Source organism: Octopus sinensis, linkage group LG12 (assembly GCF_006345805.1).
Source record: "Octopus sinensis linkage group LG12, ASM634580v1, whole genome shotgun sequence".
Classification (NCBI taxonomy): Eukaryota; Metazoa; Mollusca; class Cephalopoda; order Octopoda; family Octopodidae; genus Octopus; species Octopus sinensis.
The window spans coordinates 17,208,535-17,231,983 of record NC_043008.1 but is presented as its reverse complement, the minus strand read 5'-3'; the positions used below and the strand labels follow the sequence as shown (position 1 = coordinate 17,231,983).

The window sequence follows — 23,449 nt, the reverse complement described above, 5'->3', positions numbered from 1 at the left end:
CAAATAAAATGATTACAAAACAGAAGAGAAACGAGTAACGTATATAATACACGTTTAACATCGAAATGCTCTGATATCTTCTTGTTTATTTTTCTTCATTCATTTTTCCTGAAATATATTCTTTAATTAATAGCATGGATTCGCGACATTACCATTGCGTACCTGTAAAAATCCGAGGGGTACTAAATGCTTTATTTGTAAATTATTTTTCTAATGATGAATGTCTTTATTTTCTTTAAGCTATTTAATACTATTAGCAAAGATATTAGATTGCTTGACTTAATTTAAATCTGGTATTTAGGTTGTTTTCTTACTGTCTGAAGTTCAAACACTCCCAGAATTGATTTTACCATTTATAGTTCGATACTGATGAAGTAGATACCGATATAATGCACTTGAGAAAACAAAACGTAGGTTTTTATAGGAACGATCATTATTCATTATATAAATATTATGAGACAAGTGAGAAGAATTACAATGAGGTTGCAAGAGATTTAGATTTGTGACTAATTATTGATCTGAAATTAGAAATATCTGGAGTAAAAATGTCATGGCCACTTTCCTCCTAATTATGAAATATATATGGCGGATATATGAGTATTATCTTGTCTTTAACATTCATATCTATGCACGCATATCTACGCAAGCATACGTACATACATAGGAGCACTCTGTCGGTTACGACGACGAGGGTCCCAGCTGATACGATCAACGGAACAGCTTGCTTGTGAAATTAACGGGCAAGTGACATAGCACTCCACAGACACGTGTACCCTTAACATAGTTCTCAGGGAGATTCAGCGTGACACAGAGTGTGATAAGGCCGGCCCTTTGAAAATTACAGGTACAACTCATTTTTTCCAGCTGAGTGGACTGGGGCAACGTGAAATAAAGTGTCTTGCTCAAGGACACAACGCGTCCCCGGGAATTGAACTCACGACCTTACAATCGTCAGCCGAATGCTCTAACCACTAAGCCACGCGCCTTCACATACATACATACATACATACATACATACAGACAGACAGACAAACAGGTAGAGAAAGAGACAGAGAGACAGAGAGACAGGCAGAGAGATAGAACACAGATATATATATATATATATATATATATATATATATATATATATATATATATAGATAGATAGATAGATAGATAGATAGATAAACACCATGAGCGAATATGTTCTTGGTTCTTTTCAGATCGTAGGATGGATTTCAAGGAATCTTTACTTATATTTCTATAATTTCAAATGACCTCGAAGAGAGGTTCAGAAGCTACTTTAAAGTAACATTTTTTCTGTTTTATTTCTATAACGGTATATGATATACATGGTGTCACGGCTTGCCAAGTTGCGGCTAGCGTAACGGTCGCTTTCCTAGTCGCGGCTAGTGTAATGGTCGCTTCCCTAGTCCCTGCTAGCATAATTGTCGCTTCCCTAGTCCCTGCTATCATAGTGGTCGCTTCCCTAGTCGCGGCTAGCGTAATGGTCGCTTCCCTAGTCGTGGCTAGCATAATGGTCGCTTCCCTAGTCCCTGCTAGCATAATGGTCGCTTTCCTAGTTGCGCCTAGCGTAATGGTCATTTCCCTAGTCGCGACTAGCGTAATGGTCGCTTCCCTAGTAGCGGCTAGTGTAATGGTCGCTAGCCTAGTTGCGGCTAGCGTAATGGTCACTTCCCTAGTTGCGGCTAGCATAATTGTCGCTTCCCTAGTCGCGGCTAGCGTAATGATCGCTAGCCTAGTCGCGGCTAGTGTAATGGTCGCTAGCCTAGTCGCGGCTAGCGTAATGGTCGCTTCCCTAGTCGCGGCTAGCATAATGGTCGCTTCCCTAGTCCCTGCTAGCATAGTGGTCGCTTCCCTAGTCGCGGCTAGCGTAACGGTCGCTTCCCTAGTCGTGGCTAGCTTAATGGTCGCTTCCCTAGTCGCGGCTAGCATAATGGTCGCTTCCCTAGTCCCTGCTAGCATAATGGTCGCTTTCCTAGTTGCGCCTAGCGTAATGGTCGTTTCCCTAGTCGCGCCTAGCGTAATGGTCGCTTCCCTAGTCGCGGCTAGTGTAATGGCCGCTAGCCTAGTTGCGGCTAGCGTAATGGTCACTTCCCTAGTTGCGGCTAGCGTAATGGTTGCTTCCCTGGTCGTGGCTAGCGTAATGGTCGCTTCCCTAGTCGCAGCTTGCGTAATGGTCGCTTCCCTAGTCCCTGCTAGCATAATTGTCGCTTCCCTAGTCGCGGCTAGCGTAATGGTCGCTTCCCTAGTCGCGGCTAGTGTAATGGTCGCTTCCCTAGTCGCGGCTAGCATAATGGTGGCTTCCCTAGTCCCTGCTAGCATAATTGTCGCTTCCCTAGTCCCTGCTATCATAGTGGTCGCTTCCCTAGTCGCGGCTAGCGTAATGGTCGCTTCCCTAGTCGTGGCTAGCATAATGGTCGCTTCCCTAGTCCCTGCTAGCATAATGGTCGCTTTCCTAGTTGCGCCTAGCGTAATGGTCATTTCCCTAGTCGCGACTAGCGTAATGGTCGCTTCCCTAGTAGCGGCTAGTGTAATGGTCGCTAGCCTAGTTGCGGCTAGCGTAATGGTCACTTCCCTAGTTGCGGCTAGCATAATTGTCGCTTCCCTAGTCGCGGCTAGCGTAATGATCGCTAGCCTAGTCGCGGCTAGTGTAATGGTCGCTAGCCTAGTCGCGGCTAGCGTAATGGTCGCTTCCCTAGTCGCGGCTAGCATAATGGTCGCTTCCCTAGTCCCTGCTAGCATAGTGGTCGCTTCCCTAGTCGCGGCTAGCGTAATGGTCGCTTCCCTAGTCGTGGCTAGCTTAATGGTCGCTTCCCTAGTCGCGGCTAGCATAATGGTCGCTTCCCTAGTCCCTGCTAGCATAATGGTCGCTTTCCTAGTTGCGCCTAGCGTAATGGTCGTTTCCCTAGTCGCGCCTAGCGTAATGGTCGCTTCCTCCCTAGTCGCGGCTAGTGTAATGGCCGCTAGCCTAGTTGCGGCTAGCGTAATGGTCACTTCCCTAGTTGCGGCTAGCGTAATGGTTGCTTCCCTGGTCGTGGCTAGCGTAATGGTCGCTTCCCTAGTCGCAGCTTGCGTAATGGTCGCTTCCCTAGTCCCTGCTAGCGTAATGGTCGCTTCCCTAGTCGCGGCTAGCGTAATGGTCGTTTTCCTAGTTACGGCTAGTGTAATGGCCGTTTTCCTAGTTACGGCTAGTGTAATGGTCGCTTTCCTAGTCGCGGCTAGCGTAATGGTCGCATTCCTAGTTACGGCTAGCGTAATGGTCGCTAGCCTAGTCACGGTTAGAAAGACTTCATTATGGAAACAATTGTTTGTAACTGATATTGGCCTAAATAACAAAATCAGTATCACAGCAATAGAAATCTTTTGAATTTTATTTAAGATTCAAATCGAATTTTTCAATCGGAAAATAAATCATAATTTTTAATATTCATTTTGCTATGTCTCACAATAATCTCACTGTCAATTTTAATCAATTTAAAATTTAGAGTAAATAAAAGTCATATCATTAATTACTTTCTGATGTGAATATTAGTGCTAGTCTATAATTACTCGACCTGTTGCAAATAGCAACAAAAGTTTTCGAACACGAACCCTTCATTATGATTATATGTCTGTCAGATCGATTACGGTTGATATTAGATTTTGCAATGACAAAATGCAATGGCCGGAGATTCGGTCTCGATTTTATAAAGCTTAAGATCAAAATTTTTTATTAAGATGAATATTCTAATTTAGACCTACAAATTTAGAAGCACTCCGTCGGTTACGACGACGAGGGTTCCGGTTGATCCGAATCAACGGAACAGCCTGCTCGTGAAATTAAGGTTTAAGTGGCTGAGCACTCCACAGACACGTGTACCCTTAACGTAGTTCTCGGGGATATTCAGCGTGACACAGAGAGTGACAAGGCCGGCCCCTTGAAATACAGGTACAACAGAAACAGGAAGTAAGAGTGAGAGAAAGTTGTGGTGAAAGAGTACAGCAGGGATCACCACCATCCCCTGCCGGAGCCTCGTGGAGCTTTTAGGTGCTTTCGCTCAATAAATACTCACAACGCCCGGTCTGGGAATCGAAACCTCGATCCTATGACCGCGAGTCCGCTGCCCTAACCACTGGGCCATTGCGCCTCCACAGACCTACAAATATTGCAAAATATAAATTCTATTCTACCTAGCACGGTTTCCGTAAGGCGTTAGAATCTTTTTTATCTCTATATATATACTGCATACTGTCCAGAAGGACTTCGTGTCAGATGTAACAATAGTATGTGGCATTGGACAGCCGAAATACCATGAAAGGCAAATCTATCACTCACGCAATTTCATATCATCTAAGGCGGTGAGCTGGCAGAAATGTTAACACGCCGGGCCAAATGCGTAGCCGTATCTCGTCTACCGTTACGTTCTGAGTTCAAATTCCGCCGAGGTCGACTTTGCCTTTCATCCTTTCGGGGTCGAGTAAATAAGTATCAGTTACGCATTGGGATCGATATAATCGACTTAATCCGTTTGTCTGTCCTTGTTTGTCCTCTCTGTGTTTAGCCCCTTGTGTGTAGTAAAGAAATTGGTATTTCGTCTGTCTTTACATTCTTAGTTCAAATTCAACTGAGGTCGACTTTGCCTTTCATTCTTTCGGGGTCGATAAATCAAGTACCAGTTGCTTACTGGGGTCGATCTAATCGACTGGCACCCTTCCCCAAAATTTCGGGCCTTGTGCCTAGAGTAGAAAATAATTTCATTACATCAATCATTAAATTATAATGTGTGTTAAATAAACTGCGTCTACTAATGTATCTTTTCTCCGACTACTGAAAATAAAATATCTAATGCACTGCATAACGGCCTGCCAGAGATTTGAATAAGTGGTATTCCGTTGCTTGTGAGGGTGCATGGCCCATTGGTCAAGGTATTACTCACAATCGTAAGGTCGTGGTAGCAATTTCTGGTCCTGGTTGTGCGTTGCTCTGCTATCATTTGGATATCTGATGTGTGGCTCTCTGCGAACCTGCTCAGACAACGTCGATTTGGTGAAGTGAGGGAGCTAATATACCACATTTGATGAAATTTAGTCACTCGGGTTGTTCAGCAAGAAATTGCTGAACCGTATTTCTTGGACTACGAGAGTCTACTATTATTCATTTGTTCCCCTGCTCTCTATGTTAGCACATTTCGCCCAGGTTCCTTATTGTCTGAGTCTCACTATTCTTCTAGCAGAGGCTGGTAGAATTTCACTATTTTACCTTTGGCGTTATTAAACTGGTGGGCTGTAAGGCAAGATCAAGACAATTTGACACAAGTGTTCTGTCAGATGTTGCAGTACGAATCCAGAAAACCGAAGCATTCTACTAACCCGTCACCATAGATTGACTATTTATTAATTGATTCTGAGAGAATGAAGGGCAAAGTACACCTCAGTAACATTTGAACACGAAGAGCCGAATGGCAAATGCGACAGCGCAAGTTATTCTACCCGATAATCTAATGACAATGTTAATGCATCACTTTACTGTTGAATGTTATCTTTGGTTAATATATGACACAACGAAAACATAATGCTATTTTCCTTCCAACATTTTTTGCTTTTCTGTAAGTAAACTGGAATTAGTTGAGCTTCCAGAAATCAGCTCTCATAAAAAATATTAGTAAGCAAGCAATAGTTTTAACAAGAACGACATATCGATTATTATTTCGGCGCACAAAATAATTCGATAGTGTATGATTGTTCCACCATCAGAAGATTATGTTTACTTCAGCTCTCGTAAGTCTAGAGTTTATGATTTGTTCTACAATGGCCATTATTTTATAGCTGGTGTTTTGCTTTATCATAATACCCGTAGAATTCATGATGAGAGAGAAAAAAATAGGCTTCAATACGTTTCAATTTCGAGCAGATATGATACAGAAGAGAGTTGTTTGTGGCAAAAATATTCTAAAATATGGTGAAAACTAAGAGAATAAGGAGAAACAAAGATATTTACATAAATACATTTCAATAGGAACAGCATCAACTTTAGTCGATCAAGATTAGATTTGATTGAAATGAGACATCAGTATATCTACTGTATCTGTATTCTCGATTGTAGACAACTCAGATATAGAGTTAACAATAATGCGGTTTCGAAACCTAGCAGTAGTGCTGGCAATTAAATAACCAAATATATCTAGACCGATTCATTAACGTTGTGACGAATACGCTGGTTTTAAGTAACGGAATTTCTGACGACGACGACGACGACATCATCATCATCATCATAATCATAATCATCATCACCTTCATCATCATCATCATCATCATCACCACCACCACCACCACCACCACCAACAACAACAACAACAACACCACCACCACCACCACCACCACCACGATGGTGATGACGATGATGATGTCGTGGTGATGACTTTTTGAATTGACATAAAGGATAAAATATTGATGTAATTGATGATTTTAGACGAGAACGACATAAAAAAGCACACCAAACAAAGTAAGAATATAATGAAGAGAAAATTGAGAGGAGGAAATTAGCAAGCAGGGAAATCCCAACAGAGCTGAATCACTCTGGCCGCCAACGGTAAAAGGTAGCCCCGTTTACATGTAACCTTTCGTAATTCACACAAATGTTTCAACGAACTTAATGGAAATCAACGACTTCCTTTCCAACTAACACCTTAAATGATTAATGAGGGTTTGGCAGAAACGGAAAGTATTTGTGTTCAATCATCACAGTTTAGTCCTCCAGAGAACCCTGTACACCAGTCAATATGTTACAGAAAAACTACCCGCCCTCCTAGCTCAAAAAAATGTAACGTGGTGATTTTCACGATGGATTCAATTCAAATAATAGTATGATATGCTTCACCCATTCGCTTCAGATATTGGTCGTTTCTGCATAATACAGTGATGAAGAGACATCGTGCATCTCCTCAAGAGAATGCGCACGAAAAACACTGTTCAACTGTTACTCAGATAACACAGAGTAAAGGTGATCTAAGCAAAATTGGTTTTATTCAAGAAGTAGCTAGCAAAGCTAAATATGTATTATCATATATATATCACATGTGTATTAGGAAATGTTTTGCTCACAGCACCATCCATGATCATTATCATAAAACTACTGAGAAAATTAGGGTTAATACTAGCGAAAAGGTTGTAAGGCGCAACGAAAATTTTAGGAAAATAAAAATAAGGAATAAATGGAAATTTTACCGGAGAGCGTGTTAAATTATAAGGTGCAAAATGAAAATGAATCTCCCCAGACACAACAGAATATGCTTCAACATACGAACTCACATAAAGAATCTTGCAAACCAAATCCCAAAACGAAATTCTGAGAAAATAACATAAATTATACTGTAGCAGGTGTAAGGAAATGGGAATGGAAAGGCATGCATTTTAAAGGTCTTTCAAAGCATTATGATAATCTGAAATATCCATCATTATGGAAGCACATCTATGCCTGCAGCTAAAATTCTTTCACTTTCACAATCAAGAATGAACCTTGATGTGCCATCTCAAGAATAAGAAGCTTAAAGAGTGACAATAAAGCGTAGAATTCTGCTGTAGATAATTCGTTCTAGTATAACGTAAACCCTGAAAAGATTATTGTACGTGTATGGTTTAAATTTGAAACAAAATTGTGAAAAATACTTCAATAATGTTATTAAGACTCGATTATAACAACAGTAAAACTAACAGGTAAATATGATATTTGCTATTTGAAATAAGATATACATATAAATTATTAGTATATTCATAAAGAATATTTGAAGGGAATACCATATTAGTGACCATAGTTGTGGTATGATTATCATAAATTTCTCCTCTTCTCTCACATACGTGATTATTACTGAGACGGAAAATTTTATTGACAAAGTTCAATGAGGAAAATGGATTTGATACGCTAATATTTATAATCTAGATTATTCCAGTCTATATACATTACAGTTAACGTTTGTCCACGCTTCTCTCCAATATCCTACCGAAATTATAAGTTAGCTGTTTATCGGTAAAATCCTTACTATACCAAGCAAAAGCGGATAATTTTCTGAAACGGGATATATAAAGAATAATCCAAACGCCCAAAACGCCATAAATACCTCAGGGTAAAGGTGTTCATTAAAAGTGTTCATTAAAAGTATGCATGAAATACATTATTGGAAAAGAGTGCTGAATAGAGATTAGGAAATTCTTAAAAGTAAATCAAGAGTGAGAAATGCTATTCAAGCAATAAGCAAGTATTATGTATATCAATAAAAAGATATTAAATACAGAAATAAAAGCTTATAAGAATAATTATATACGCAATAATTTACGTAATGAGAAACGTAAACAGAGATGTCGTAGCGTGCTGGTTGTAAAAGGGGCCGCAGGGTAAGTCCGACCTTGAAAGGAAATTTTTCATGAAGAACATAAGACGAAAATATAAAATATATAATAGTTGGAATATGATAAAATACAAAAGAGACCTCGTAACCAATTTATAATAAACTGCCAAAATAATCTAATCCAATTAGCAAATAAGGTAATGAATCATAACAGCAGAATATAAGATTATGGAAACTTGGATGTTATAACCTAAGAGAAGGGAAATTATTCGTTATATGCAACAGAAACAGAGTTAGATTGAAATGACCATCCCTGTAGCACACTTCCTGCCAGTATATCACCAAAGGTTAAATTAACTGCGGTATTTGTCCAGAAAAGACAATGTGTTGGCAGAACCGTTAGCACGCCGGGCTAAATGCTTAGTGGTATTTCGTCTACCGCTACGTTCTGAGTTCAAATTCCGCCGAGGTCGACTTTGCCTTTCATCCTTTCGGGATCGATATATTAAGTACCAGCTACACACTGGGGTTTATGTAATCGACTTAATCCGTTTGTCTGTCCTTGTTTGTCCTCTCTGTGTTTAGCCCCTTGTGTGTAGTAAATAAATAGGTATTTATCCAGAGACATTATCTCTTATAAACGTACAGCCGCAATTCGTCCAGCAGCCGTGTTGAGAATATTACATGCGCATTTCTACCTCCATGAGCTGATCACGTGTATGCATTAACTGTATGCACTAACTGTCAAACGGATGCTAATTTAATATCCGGCAACAACAGCACAGGCCACAATCAAAGCTCAAAAAGTCATTTATCATTTTCAGCATGGCTGCTGGACGAGATTTTCGTTTGGCCGTGTTATACCTTCGTGAATAAACATGGTACGTCCGTAATATATATCTCCAGACGATGAAAACCCAGATTAATCTGAATTTTGGATCTTTTCGGTTTGAACGGCAGTTTTTAACATACTTTCTAGGCAACTAAAAAATGTTAAACTTCGTATACTGATAGAATGTGCTTATAAAACATCTTTTTCTCGTGGCTTTATTGAGAAAATTCTATAGTTAGTAAGATATTTGTTGTTTTTTCTTCAATTTCTGCAATTTTAACCGATCAATGGCGTCTATTGAGGTAAAAAACAACATTCTGTGCCGTATGAATATGTCCCTCGTTTAAGAAATAGATTGGGTTTATTTACATTTCTGAAGTAAAAAAGATACCCTTCCTCCCACCCCTAACCCTAACCCTAAACCTAACCCTAAAACAGATTGAAATGCAATAGATCGATACTAGGATCATAATTATGGGTGACAATTTCATATGACACCGCTAGAAAAAACCGCCGTTCAAACCGAAAAGATCCTGAATTTCCGCGATGTATTTGCATTTAATATGATACACATATGGCTAGAAAATATATTAAACATAAATAATTATGAACAGAAAAGCATTTTCTGGATGCAGAACTTTGACAATATGATGGTGAGAAGATTGATTGTGCTACTCATTGTATTCCCAGCACTTCTACCACACACCTAACATTAAAGCGATAATGAAGTTGGTAAGTTGTAGTCACTGGCATTTAAGTGGTAAATGCTATTCTGGAAAATCAAAACACACCTATGGTAATAAAAGAGAGAAAATAAATAAGTTTGATAAATCATTATAACAAAACAAAGAGATATTAAACAATGGCAAGATGCACATCAATGACAGCAAACCGACCAGACATTATAGTTCATGATAAACAACAAAAGCTAATGATGCTAATTGATATTGTTATTAGATTGTCGAATTACAGACAAAGACTGAATTATTAAAAAAAGCAAAAAAAAAAAAAAAATTGGAAAAAGCTGTGATCTTGTCAGATCATAGCGCCTTTCATTTGTGTGTGAGAGAGAGAGAGAGAGGGGGGAGGAAAGAGAGAAAGAGAGAGAGAAATGTATGAGCTTAATCGCAAATTCATAACAATAACTATTTGAGATCTAGACACAATAACGAACTATGACAATCTCAAAACAATAAATGAAACTTGGCTTAAACTTCAACATCTATGAATTGTAAAAGCAAACCTCTTTCTGTACGGCACGTATTTTCACATAGTTGAAAGAATATAAATTCTAACATGCTAAATGCTTAGATAAATGTCACCAGTTTCTCCCGCTGATTGTCTTTATCTTAAAGTGTAGAATGTTGTTGATTGTATTACATCAATAATAAAAAAAATCATTTCTGATATACTCACAAAGTCGCATTTGTGGTTGGAAGGATTCTAGGAGTAAACAGACGACAATATTTCACTAGTTTAATACAGCGAGCTGGCAGAATCAGTAAGCCTGCTGAGCAATGCATAGCGGCATTTCGTCCGTCTTTGTGCTGCGAGTTCAATTTCCGTCGAGGTCGATTTTGCATTTCAGTCTTTCGGGACCGATAACATAAGTACCAACTGAGCACTTGGATCAATGTAATCGACTGAACCCTTCTCCCAAAACTGCTGGCCTTGTACCAAAATTTGAAATCAATACTTCACCGATATTTTTTTAACATAACAAGGATATAAAACTATATGCAACCCGGCGAGAGTTGAACGCACAAAGTAAACATTTATAAGTAAATGAAGCAAGTCGTGCTATATTATTCATTCTGCATTATTGCACGTATCATTTATCGAAGTTTTGAAAGCAGCTATTGATTCTAAGTAGTTAAATATATAAGGCGACGAGCTAGCAGAAACGTTAGCACGCCGGGCGAAATGCGTAGCTGTATTTCGTCTGCCGTTACGCTCTGAGTTTAAATTCCGCCGAAGTCGACTTTCATCCGTTCGGGGTCGATAAATTAAGTACCAGTTACGCACTGGGGTCGATATAATCGACTTAATCCCTTTGTTCGTCCTTGTTTGTCCCCTCTATGTTTAGCCACTTGTGGGTAATAAGGAAACAAATTGTCTGCTGTTAAATATTAGATGATGAACAAACGTTGACATTCTATCCCAACGACTCCCGTACAACCCATTCTCACCGACATTTGGTTTTGTTAATTACCATGATGATATGCAAGAGTGGGATAATCTATCAAAAACAAAAATAAAAATAAAAGATTATAGAGAAATGAAGAAAAGAAAGAAAAAATAACATTATTATCTGTAGACTTAAAATATCTCCCAGGATATTTCCATTTCAAGTAAAACAAAAAACTACGTAATGTGTCTATAGCATTTAATGACGAAATGTAATTTGAGGGACAATTAGCTGCTATTTGTAACAAACTGAGCTATTATGTAGAAGTTTCTTGGTTTGTTAAAATAAAGCCATTAGACAGAGGATATAGTTCGATTATTCGTATATTTGTAGACTCAAAATACTGCCATGAATACTCGCAAATATGGAAAAGCCATTAAAATCATGTAGCTGTAGGAGGTATAATTTTCTCTTCCATGAGAGGGCTATTATTCCTAGTTTGGATAAAAAGATACACTCACAGCAGATATCGTATCAGGCCATACATTCACGCCGAATAGGAGAGATGAATGGTAGATTTATCAAAGACAGAATAGAAAGAACTGAAGCATCGGTTCTATATTTCTGAACACTCAATTCAAAACCTGCTTTCTATTATTCTGCGGTCGATGAAGAAAGAAGTAGTCTATAACTGGAATTGAACATATCATTCTCTTTTAAATGTACAAGGCTTTCAAAAATCCCGTTTGATTTCTTCCGAAATGAGAACTGCTTTAAGGTTACATATATCTGCAGTGTTACCCCCCAAAAATACGGGGTTTAATTACGAATTCTCGGCTATATAGAGAAAAGAGTCATGTGCAATATCGTTCGATTAAATTTTTTTTTATTGAAACGATTTTGTGAGAATATATAATCATAAGAACCAGCGTGCAAATAAACAATTCAAAATACCAATAATTTGTTTTCTGTTATTCATTCAATATTTTTCGCTCTATTTCTACGTTATAGCTAATCCTCAAATATATTCAGCATTATACTTTGTTAACGGTGTAATACCAAAGTATAGAGTAGCCTAGATATGGAGTCATAATAAGGCAGGCAACATGTCATGCATTGAAAGCATATCATAGGTTATACGTGTGCATGAGTGCAGGTGAATCAGCCGTCTCTAGTATATATAGTACTACATTTTTCAATGAGTTATAGCGCAATTTTAGATGGTAGGCAATTAGATAAAAATTGGGCTACTATACAAACCGTTGTTGGGAGAAATTAAAGTTTGTGTGTATTCTCCAGTCATTAGTAGTCAAACAAATTTATTTACAAAGAACTTCTGATGATGGCACACTCGTATTTGGTATATAGGGATCTCTATTGTTCAATATGGTCTTTATGGAAAAAGGTATGGTTTGGTTTCTACGAATTTTGGATACTATATTCTACAGGATGATTAACTATATTTCAGCTCTATGTTGAAAGAAATAGTCGGTTAATGAATGAACATACTTTTATTGTCATTCCGCTTACTACTTTCCTATCTTCAAAGTAAGTGGTTGAACTGACTTGTTCGTTCATTACTTCGGGAATGTGGTCGGCTTCAGAGAATACATAGAATTTGGGTCACATGTGTATTAACTGAAGCATCAAAACCATCATTATTAACAAAGCGGCGAGCTGGCAGAAACGTTAGCACGCCGGGCGAAATGCGTAGCCGTATTTCGTCTGCCGTTACGTTGTGAGTTGAAATTCTGCTGAGGTCGACTTCGCCTTTCATCCTTTCGGGGTCGATAAATTAAGTACCAGTTACGCACTGAGGTCGATGTAATGGACTTAATGCCTATGTCTGCCCTTGTTTGTCCCCTCCATGTTTAGCCCCTTGTGGGTAATAAAGAAATAGAAATTTCGTATGCCGTTACGTTCTGAGTTCAAATTCCCCTGAGGGTGACTTTGCCTTTCATCATTTCGTGATCGATAAATTACGTACCAGTTAAGTGCTGGGGTCGATCTAATCGACTGGCTCCCTCCCCAAAACTTCAGGCCTTGTGGCTAGACAAGAAAATAATTATGATTAATTATATTCCTAAATGCGGTGGACAGACAGAACCGTTACCTTGCCGTATTAAATACTTGGCGGCTTTTCGTCCTTCGTCTTTACATTCAGAACTCGGTCTCTCTGAGGTCCACTTTGCCGTTCATCCTTCCGGTATCGATAAATTAAGTACCAGTCATGTACTTGGGTTCATATAACCGACAGAATTGCAGAACTTCTACCAATGGTAGATATGGTTAATTCCATTTTTTATTATTTCTTCTAATGTCCTGTTAAATAATTTTCGAAGATCGTGTAGCATTTCTTTTACATTTGTAAATAATTTATCAAAAACAAATATAAGTCGATAAGTACAAGTAAGTATTGCTTTATAAGTCATTAGACATGAGATCTTATGAATGGGGCATTATTCTGCTAAGACGGTTCTAATAATATAAAATAATTGTCTTCTCTATTGCCATCTTCAAGGCCGTCTCGTTTCACGGAGTAGCGTTGTATTTTGTCTTTTTTTCTGTCTTTTTTTGTCTTTCAAATATAGAACGTTGACATTTGGAATAAAGAGTAACGTAAGCATTTACATTTTAAGGAGCTTCAAGTATTGTCTTTTTATATAAGAAATAAAGCGTGCATTTCTGATAAAAATATATTTGTCTTATTTTATTTCACTTTAGGCAAAACAGTATCAAATGCGGACACAAGTGTGCTGAAGTATCCTGTTTTTTCGGGTAACGACATTCAGTGCTCCAGCGAAATAAAATGCGAAGGTGCACTGAATTCTTCCGATTGTTATTATTATTATTATTATTATTATTATTATTACAATTATTATTATTATTATTATTAATATTATTATTATTATTATTATCATTATTATTATTACTATTATTATTATTATTATTATTATTACTATTATCATTGTTAATGTTATTGTCATTATTATTATAATTGTTATTATTATTATTATGTTATTATTATTGTTGTTGTTATTGTTGTTGTTATGGTTATTATTATTATTATTATTATTATTATTATTATTATATTATTATTATTATTATTGTTGTTGTTGTTATTATTATTATGCTAAAGTTTCTAAAGAAGTTTTATTGTTGAGTTTGCTGAATTTAAGCTCATTGTTCAATGCAAAGAAGATATGAAAGCGGTCAGATATTCCGGCTATTTTTAAACACAATTCATTTTCTATTATAAAGTCACTGGATAAAATGAGATCAGAAAGATAAGTAGAAAATTTGAGACAAATCGTTTATGCTGATAAAATTTATTAAGACAATAGTTTACGGTGTCTTGGAGTATAACAATGGAAGAACATTCTAGTAACAATAGCAGCGGTAGCCGTATTCACAGCAGCAAATACAGTGCCAGAAACAGTACCAACACTAGTAACTAGAACAGTAACAGCAACAGCAATGAAAAGAAAAGAAATAACACCAAGGATAATGAAGGCGACGAGGAAGACGGAGAGACGATATCGACAATGAAGTCGACGATGACGACGACAACGAGGACGGAGAAGAAGAAGAAGAAGAAGAAGAAGAAGAAGAAGAAGAAAAAGAGGAGGAGGAGGAGGAAGAAGAAGAAGAGAAAGAAAAAGAATAGGAAGATGAAGAAGAAGAAGAAGAAGAAGAAGAGAACGAAGAAGAAGAAGAGAAAGAAGAAGAATAGTAAGATAAAGAAGAAGAAGAAGAGGAAGAATAGGAAGTTGAAAAAGAAGAAGAAGACGAAGAAGAGGAAGAAAAAGAAGAAAATGAATAGGAAGATGACGAAGAAGAGAAGAAGAAGAAGAAGAGGGAGGAGAAGAAGGAGGAAGAAGAAGGAGGAGAAGGAGAAGTAGAAGAAGAAGAAGAAGAAGAAGGAGAAGAAGGAGAAGAAGAGAAGAAGAAGAAGAAGGAGAGGAAGAAGAAGAAGGAGAGGAAGAAGACGAGGAAGATGAAGAAGAAGAAGAAGAAGACGAGGAAGATGAAGAAGAAGAAGAAGAAGAAGAATAGTAAGATGAAGAAGAAGAAGAAGAAGAAGAAGAAGAAGAAGAGAAGAAGAAGAAGAAGGAGAAGAAGAATCTATTTTATGTACCCATTGAAGACAAATTCATGCCATTCAGCCATGCATATATGCATAATATTTATTATTTATTGCTCACAGACGGCTAAACATAGAGTGGACAAACAAAGACACACAAAGGGATTAAGTCGATAATACCGACACCAGTGCGTAACTGGTACTTGCATGCATAATATTAAATGTTAATTCTGGGGGTTAACAATAAAGGTAAAGTCGAACAAATATTATTTTAAAATACTTTTCTGGTAGCTCAGATCATTATACAATTATACTAAGAAGACATTTTCAAAATATCACTAAAAATAAAAGTCTATAATAAATACACAATGGCAGAAGACAACAATGGGAAGACATGTTTTATTGAAGTAGATGAAGAAAAAAATGATATTCAAGTGTGTTTGCTTATAACTGGTTGCAGCACTCTATGTCACTTGGCGCTGACCACCATTCATATTGTTCTATACTCTAGTCACAAGGCCCGAAATTGTAGCACAGGGGCCAGTTGATTACATCGACATCAGTACGAAACTGGTACTTAATTTATCAAACCCTAAAAGATGAAAAGCACATTCGACCTCGGCGCGATCATGGAATATAGTGATGCTTGAAATAAATGTCAAATATGCGACTGAGAAAAAAATCAGTGAAGTGTTTGTGTGGAAAGTAGCTTGCCTACGAACTACATAATTCCAGGTTCAGTCCCACTGCGTGATAAATTGGGCAAGTGTCTTCTACTATAGCCTCGGGCCGACCAAAGCCTTGTGAGTGGATTTCACAGACGGAAACTGAATGAAGCCCATCGTATAGGTATATATATATATATATGTATGTGTGTATATGTTTGTCTGTCCCACCCCAACATCACTTGACAACCGATACTGTTGTGTTTACGTCCCCGTAACCTAGCGGTTCGGCAGAAAAGAACGATAGAATAAGTACTAGGCTTACAAAGAATAAGTCCTGGGGTCAATTTACTCGACTAAAGGCGGTGCTTCAGCTTGGCCACAGTCAAATGTCTGAAACAAGTAAAATAATAAAGAGTTTATTTATAGACATATTTATAGTCTCAGACGTGCAATATAAGGAGTTAAAATTGTTCGATTAATTGACAATACTGATGTAACCACCTATCATATGGGAAATATATACAACACGCTACTAAACATCGTAATAATCAGAACGCCTATATTTTGCGGTTACTCTTCATTACATGCGATTCTTGATTGTGCAAACCGCCGATTAAGAGAATTTTAAATAATAAAGATGAACCAACGACCTTATTTGAAGAATGTGTATAACTACAGTTTGGAGGCGCAATGGCCCAGTGGTTAGGGCAGCGGACTCGCGGTCGTAGGATCGCGGTTTCGATTCCCAGACCGGGCGTTGTGAGTGTTTATTGAACGAAAACACCTAAAGCTCCACGAGGCTACGGCAGGGATGGTGGTGATCCCTGCTGTACTCTTTCACCACAACTTTCTCTCACTCTAACTTCCTGTTTATGTTGTACCTGTATTTCAAGGGGCCGGCCTTGTCACTCTCTGTGTCACGCTCAATATCCCCGAGAAGTACGTTAAGGGTACACGTGTCTATGGAGTGCTCAGCCACTTACACGTTAATTTCACGAGCACGCTGTTCCGTTGATCGGATCAACCGGAACCCTCGTCATCGTAACCGACGGAGTGCTTCCGCATAACTACAATTCCACTATAGTATTCCCTTTCGTAAACCTGTTGGAATGATCTGAGGGATATTTGACTGCTATTTGAAGCCAGTCGAGTGATCACGTAAAATACCCATCGTTGGTAATGCTATAATTTAGGTATTGAATAACAAGTTGATGATAAATATACATAACTATATGATATTTAATCTACAAACAGATCGAGATTCTGAAACGTTGAGTCTAATGAACACAGACACACATATACATACACACACGCATGTATACACACGCTATATACCAGCGCGCACGCACATACATATGAATACACACACGTCCACACGCGCAAACACATGTATATTCGAATTTGTATGAATATATATATGTATATGAATATATATATATATATATATATATATGTATGCATATATGTATGTATGCACGTATGTATGTATGTATTGGGCTATATAATTTGAAATTAATTATCGGAAATAAGGCAATTATATAGATTTTTCTTGTTTCCGCCTATTTCAATCTTGAGAAAAACAATTATATATATTAATTAATTTGTTTATATTCCCGTGAAACTTAGACGCACACACACTCACACACACACACACACACCACACACACACACACGTATATATATAGAAATAATACATACATACATACATATATATATATATATATATATATATATATATATACATATGTATTTGTGTATATATATATATAATTATATATGTATGTTTTTATGTGTGTATGTGTATTATTTTCTTTCATTTTATATTTGGTAATGAATGGCGAAAAGCAATTTCGATGGAATGAAATACTAGATAACTTATCAGAATGACTTGCACAGAGACCTTGTTATCTTTTACCGTGGCAAACATTACGCGTCAGATTTCAGATTAAAACGCATGGTTATCACTTGAGGGCTTAATTAAAAATATATCAAATTGGCTTTGGCTACGACCTGTGAATACAATACGTAATAGTATATACGAGGTAACATATCGATAAGTCCCTTTGCCTTGAGATTGTTGCTACTTAAGTACGTGTATAATACACAGACGTCTTTGTTTGAAAAAGCTACGTTATCACAAATGCTTGGTACTCGTCATAAGTTTCTTTCCGGTTTTTGTTTCAATTGCACCGCAAGTAGCGTTTCAACCCCGATCACTTTAGCAACGAATTTTATATCAAACGTTGAACGGTTAAAGAAAGAAAAATAGAAGATAAAGAAACAAATGCAAATCATATTGAAATGTTATTTATTCAAAGTTTTTATAGGAGACAATAGTTTTAAGGCAACCACAAGTAGATATAAGAATAATAACAATTGTAATGCCAATAGCAACAATTACAAAGTAGTAGTTAATAAAGAGAAAAAAGAAATCAAATATTCACAATTGAATGCAGTTGCAGAATATGGTTGCCGTTATTATTCTCACGATCGGCTTTTTTTTCATATTTTGTTGTTCATTTTCTTTACTGTATTTAGAAACTTATCTCGAATATCGTACAGTAGAACTACGTCACAGAAAAGGCGGCGAGCTAGCAGAAGCGTTAGCACGCCGGGCGAAATGCTTATTGGTATTTCGTCTGCCGTGACGTTCTGAGTTCAAATTCCCCCGAAGTCGACTTTGCCTTTCATCATTTCGGGGTCGATTAAATAAGTACCAGTTACGCACTGGGGTCGATATAATCGACTTAATCTCTTTGTCTCTCCTTGTTTGTCCCCTCTATGCTTAGCCCCTTGTAGGCAATAAAAAAATAAGAACTACGTCACAGAAATGAATACAGGTCGTACGGTAGCATGGCCACAGCTTATGAGCTGAACTACATGAATGAATAAAGGAAGAGAACTGATATTTAGCGAACATCGGTACTTTTGTATATCAAATTCTGATTTAAGACAAAGTCTACTCAATGAAAATTTGAACTTTTAAAAGCCAAGCCAGAAAGTGTAATGACAGTTGCTTCTAGTACCGTCTTATTGAGGAGGTACCTGATAAATCTACCCCTATGACACTCCAGGATCTAATGGGTAGATAGGATGGATGAATAGACCCTTACAAATGACTGATTCAACCAATACGAGCATGAAGCTTGTTTTCCACTCGTGAGATTTCACCATTTACATCTGTTCATTATGATGTGAATTACTAAGTCTGCTATAAATCGTTGCATAAATTATTTAATTCAAAACTACGGGCAATTATCAAAATCTCTGCAGCCCTGAACTATTAATTACGCATCCTAATTCTTCAGTAATAACTTCTTCCACAAAGACCACTGAAGCTGTCGATTTTTAGAAACACTAAAAAGAAATAGAAACACAAACTGCAAATGTTAATGTCAAGGGAAATGTTTTTATTAAGGAATAACAAAGGAGGTACATTTTAGTTTATCTCTGAATAAAATATACAATTCTTACGCGTTGAGAACAGGGAATGCCTCTGCCTACGAGAATTTCGATTCACAAATGCTGCGCACAGGACATTCCTCATAAATATTAATTTAATGCGCAATTGGATCTTTTCGTTTTGAACGGCAGTTTTTTCTAGCGGTGTCATATGAAGTTGTCACCCATAATTATGACCCTAGTATCGATCTATTGCATTTCAATCTGTTTTATGGTTAGTTAGGGTTAGGGTTAGGGGTGGGGGGAGGGTATCTTTTTTTATTCAGAAATGTAAATAAACCCAATGTGTTTCTTAAACGAGGGACATATTCATACGGCACAGAATATTTTCACCTCAATAGACGTCATTGATTGGTTGGAATAGCAGAAATTGAAGAAAAAAAACAACAAATATCTTACAAACTATGGAATTTTCTCAATAAAGCCAAGAGAAGAAGATGTTTTATAAACACATTCTACCAGTATGCGAAGTTTAAAAGTGTTTAGTTACGTGGAAATTATTTTAAAAACTGCCGTTCAAACCGAAAACATCCGCGCAATTTAGTCTATCTGCTTCATAGTTATGGTGTCAAATGCGATAAGTTACTTATAAGTGTCATATTTACTAATTTTGTTAAGTAACATGTAAATAATTTAAACAGTAAAAATGCATGCTAATGAAAGTGTGGCCAACATTTACCACTCTGAACAATGAAAAGGACATTATTTACATATAAACAGCTGCAAAATATATGCATTTATAAATATATAAGTGTTGTACATGAATCAACTTCTTCCTTACCATCGATGATAAATTCGTGGATCATTTTTTCTTCTTTTAGTGAATAGTGAATAAAACTTTTTTATCGTTAAAATCATACTACAAAAACTGCGTTCCTGCTGTATATACTTCATCGCAAATCTTCAAACATTTAAACAATGGCGGAAATACCTTCTAATAGATGACATTGAAATATATACCTAAGTCTGCTCTACATATATTTAAGTGTGATTGATAGAAACCATGAACTAATTATATACAATATATACAATATATACAATATATTCGTCGTCGAGCATTTTTTCTAGTTTTGGAATAATTCTTTACAGAAAATATATGAAACCCTTATTTTCCCACTTACTAAGGCAGTAGGCGGGTAGATTTGTCAGCGCGTTGGATAAAATGTTTAGCTCCATTACTTCTTGTCTTATGCTCGCTATTCAGACCCCACCGAGGCAGACTTTGCATTTCATTCCTTGTGGTCGATAACTTAAGTACCAGTTGAGCACTGAGGTCGATATAATTGACTGGCTCCCTCTGTTCAAATGTCAGACATTGAGCCTATAGAAGAAAGAATTATTATTCTGCCTGTTTAAGCCAGCGAGCTCGTAGAACCGTTAGTACGCCAGACTAAATGCTTAGCGTTGTTTCGTCCGTCTTTACGTTCTAATTTCAAATTCTGCCGCGGTTATCGTTACATTTCATCCTTTCGGTTTTGATAATATAACTAACAGTCCAGTACCATTAGTACTGTGTTCTATGTAATCGAAATTGTACTCCTGCCACAAACCGCTGGCCTTGAGCCGAAATTTGAAACTATAATAATTCTATTTACTCCTTAACATCTCTATAAATGAGAATATGTTTTTGTGAAAATGAGAATATACTTTTGGTAAAAACTGAAAACATTTGGACAAAATCTTCACTTGTGATGTTGTCTCATATTCATCTTCTTCTTCAGTACTATGATGTTCCATGCATTTGAGCTCCTTGATATACATTTCGTCATCAAGTAAATTATGAAACTCTTCACTTTCGTTTATTTTACTACATCCAGCTATCTTTGCCAACCCCTGTATATCTGATTTTTTATTACCCACAAGGGGCGATGCAGATGGGACATTACAAAACATTGGGGACATAGAACATTATAATTAATAGTATGGAGAATGAATTTTTAAATGAAAAAATGATAATATGAAAGTATCACTTACCTGTCTTTTGGTTTTCACTTTCACTTAAATGTTCATTCCCAATAATAAAACCGTTCTTCTCTATTCTTACTTCAAAACAATCCTCTATATTTTTCACAGATTCATCACTCATACTTGTCTCTTCCACCTCCCAATTCTCCCTTTCGCACCTTGTCATAAACTCATCTATTCTCTCCTTTTCAATCACTGCATACCTGGTCTCACCTACTTCACTATTTCTTTATTACCCACAAGGGGCGACGAAGAGGGGGACATTACAAGACATGGGGACATAGAACATTACAATTAAATTTATGAAGGATGAATTGTTACATGAAAAAATGATAATATGAAAGCGATGCTAAAGGCCCCATCCGTTAGCATCACTTACCTGTCCTTTGGTTTTTACCGTCACTTGAATGTTCTTTCCCAATACGAATAAATTCCATATCCATTCTTACTTCGAAATACTCATCCATATTTTCCACGAATTCCTCGCTCATTCTTATATCTTTCACCTCCCAATTTTCCCTATAAAGGCGGTGCTCTAGCATGGTCGCAGTCAGATGACTGAAACAAGTACACAAAAAAATAATAAATAAACTGTTTAAATGTGATCCGTTAAAATAATAGAGGTTTCGAATGTAGCACTTACCATTGTTCTTGGGCCTTGAGCCAAGATGATAATGTTTACAAAGAGATCTCTTGGTGTATAAAGAATATAAAGAGCAAGTTACTTACATATGAGAACTGTGGAATTATCGGTGCTAAGTAAGTGAAACAAACGATGTTTGGGATCCCCCAAATCAGGAGCAGCTATCGTCTTGTTTAAAAGGAAAACTTTCTAAAATCGTTTTTAAACGAGCTCTGTTTTGTCTGAGTAAATACTTGTTGTGGTGCTTGCTGTGAATAATATTTTTCAGTAGAGATAGACATAGTTTTAGAGCTTCTTATCTGCAGATACAACACACCTGTATACTGGATGTTATGTAAAGTAATTACTAAATCGTACAAATCAGTCAGGAACTGAAGCAACATTTTTACTCTCAGCCTCAGAATTCTGTGCTTTCTTCAAACTAATTTACGACTTTCATTTGTATTACAAATTGCAAGTAAGAAGAGGTATTCTTCTGCATAAATTCTATCCCTGTGTTTAAAAGTCTTTACATGTATTGGATTATGTCGACTTAATTCTTTATTAATTTTGTGTCCACTTAAGGCATTGAACTTTGGATAGAAACTGTAACTTCTTTGGTATTAGCAGGAAATTTTCGTACAGTTATTGCTGGCAGAAAACAAAAACCTCTCCCAATTTCTATACATAGTAAGCTGTCAAAGACAAATCTCAGCTACACTTTTATCTTTTCCTTTTTTTCACCTTCTTGCGAACAAAGAATAAATATTGGCTATGAAAAAATTACCGATATTAGCTAAATATTAGTTCTGTTCATTTATTCATTCATGTAGTTCAGCCCGAAAAATAAATAAATAAATAGTGCACCTCCTGCTACCTTTCAGTCCAAAACCAAACAAAAACAAACACAATATGACATAGAAATTGTCCTGGTACCAGATTATTTATCAGGCTTCTAGAGAACCCACTGATTTTTGACAGTAGCGCCTGATGAATCTAGTAGGCTACTCGGGCGTTTTGTTTCCGTGACGTTCGTATCAAGCATCAATTTCAAAATGGCAGTTGCAGCGGGCATTTTCCCCTTTGTACATTATTGCAAACATTCCGCCGAAATATGATTTTCAGTCAATATCCTGTCTAAAGACTTATAGTAAGTTAAATTTCAAGCGAAAAACAATTATTTGTGCATAAGACGTCGAATAAAGAAATATCATTTACGTGAATAATCATTGGCTTAATAAAAGTCACACAGTCATGACATACATGCGTATTAATTTGTATCTGATAAATACAATTTCTTTCTGTAAATTTCATTGTATATCATATAATATTTAAAATTTGCGTGTATCATATCAGCGTTACAT

The 23,449-nt window shown here is 36.9% G+C and overlaps 1 pseudogene; it reads right to left on the bottom strand.

Annotated features, from left to right (window-relative positions):
• Window positions 1-2,198: 2,198 nt before the first annotated feature.
• On the bottom strand, window positions 2,199-21,584 carry LOC115217819 (annotated as a pseudogene).
• Between the last annotated feature and the right edge of the window lie 1,865 nt (window positions 21,585-23,449).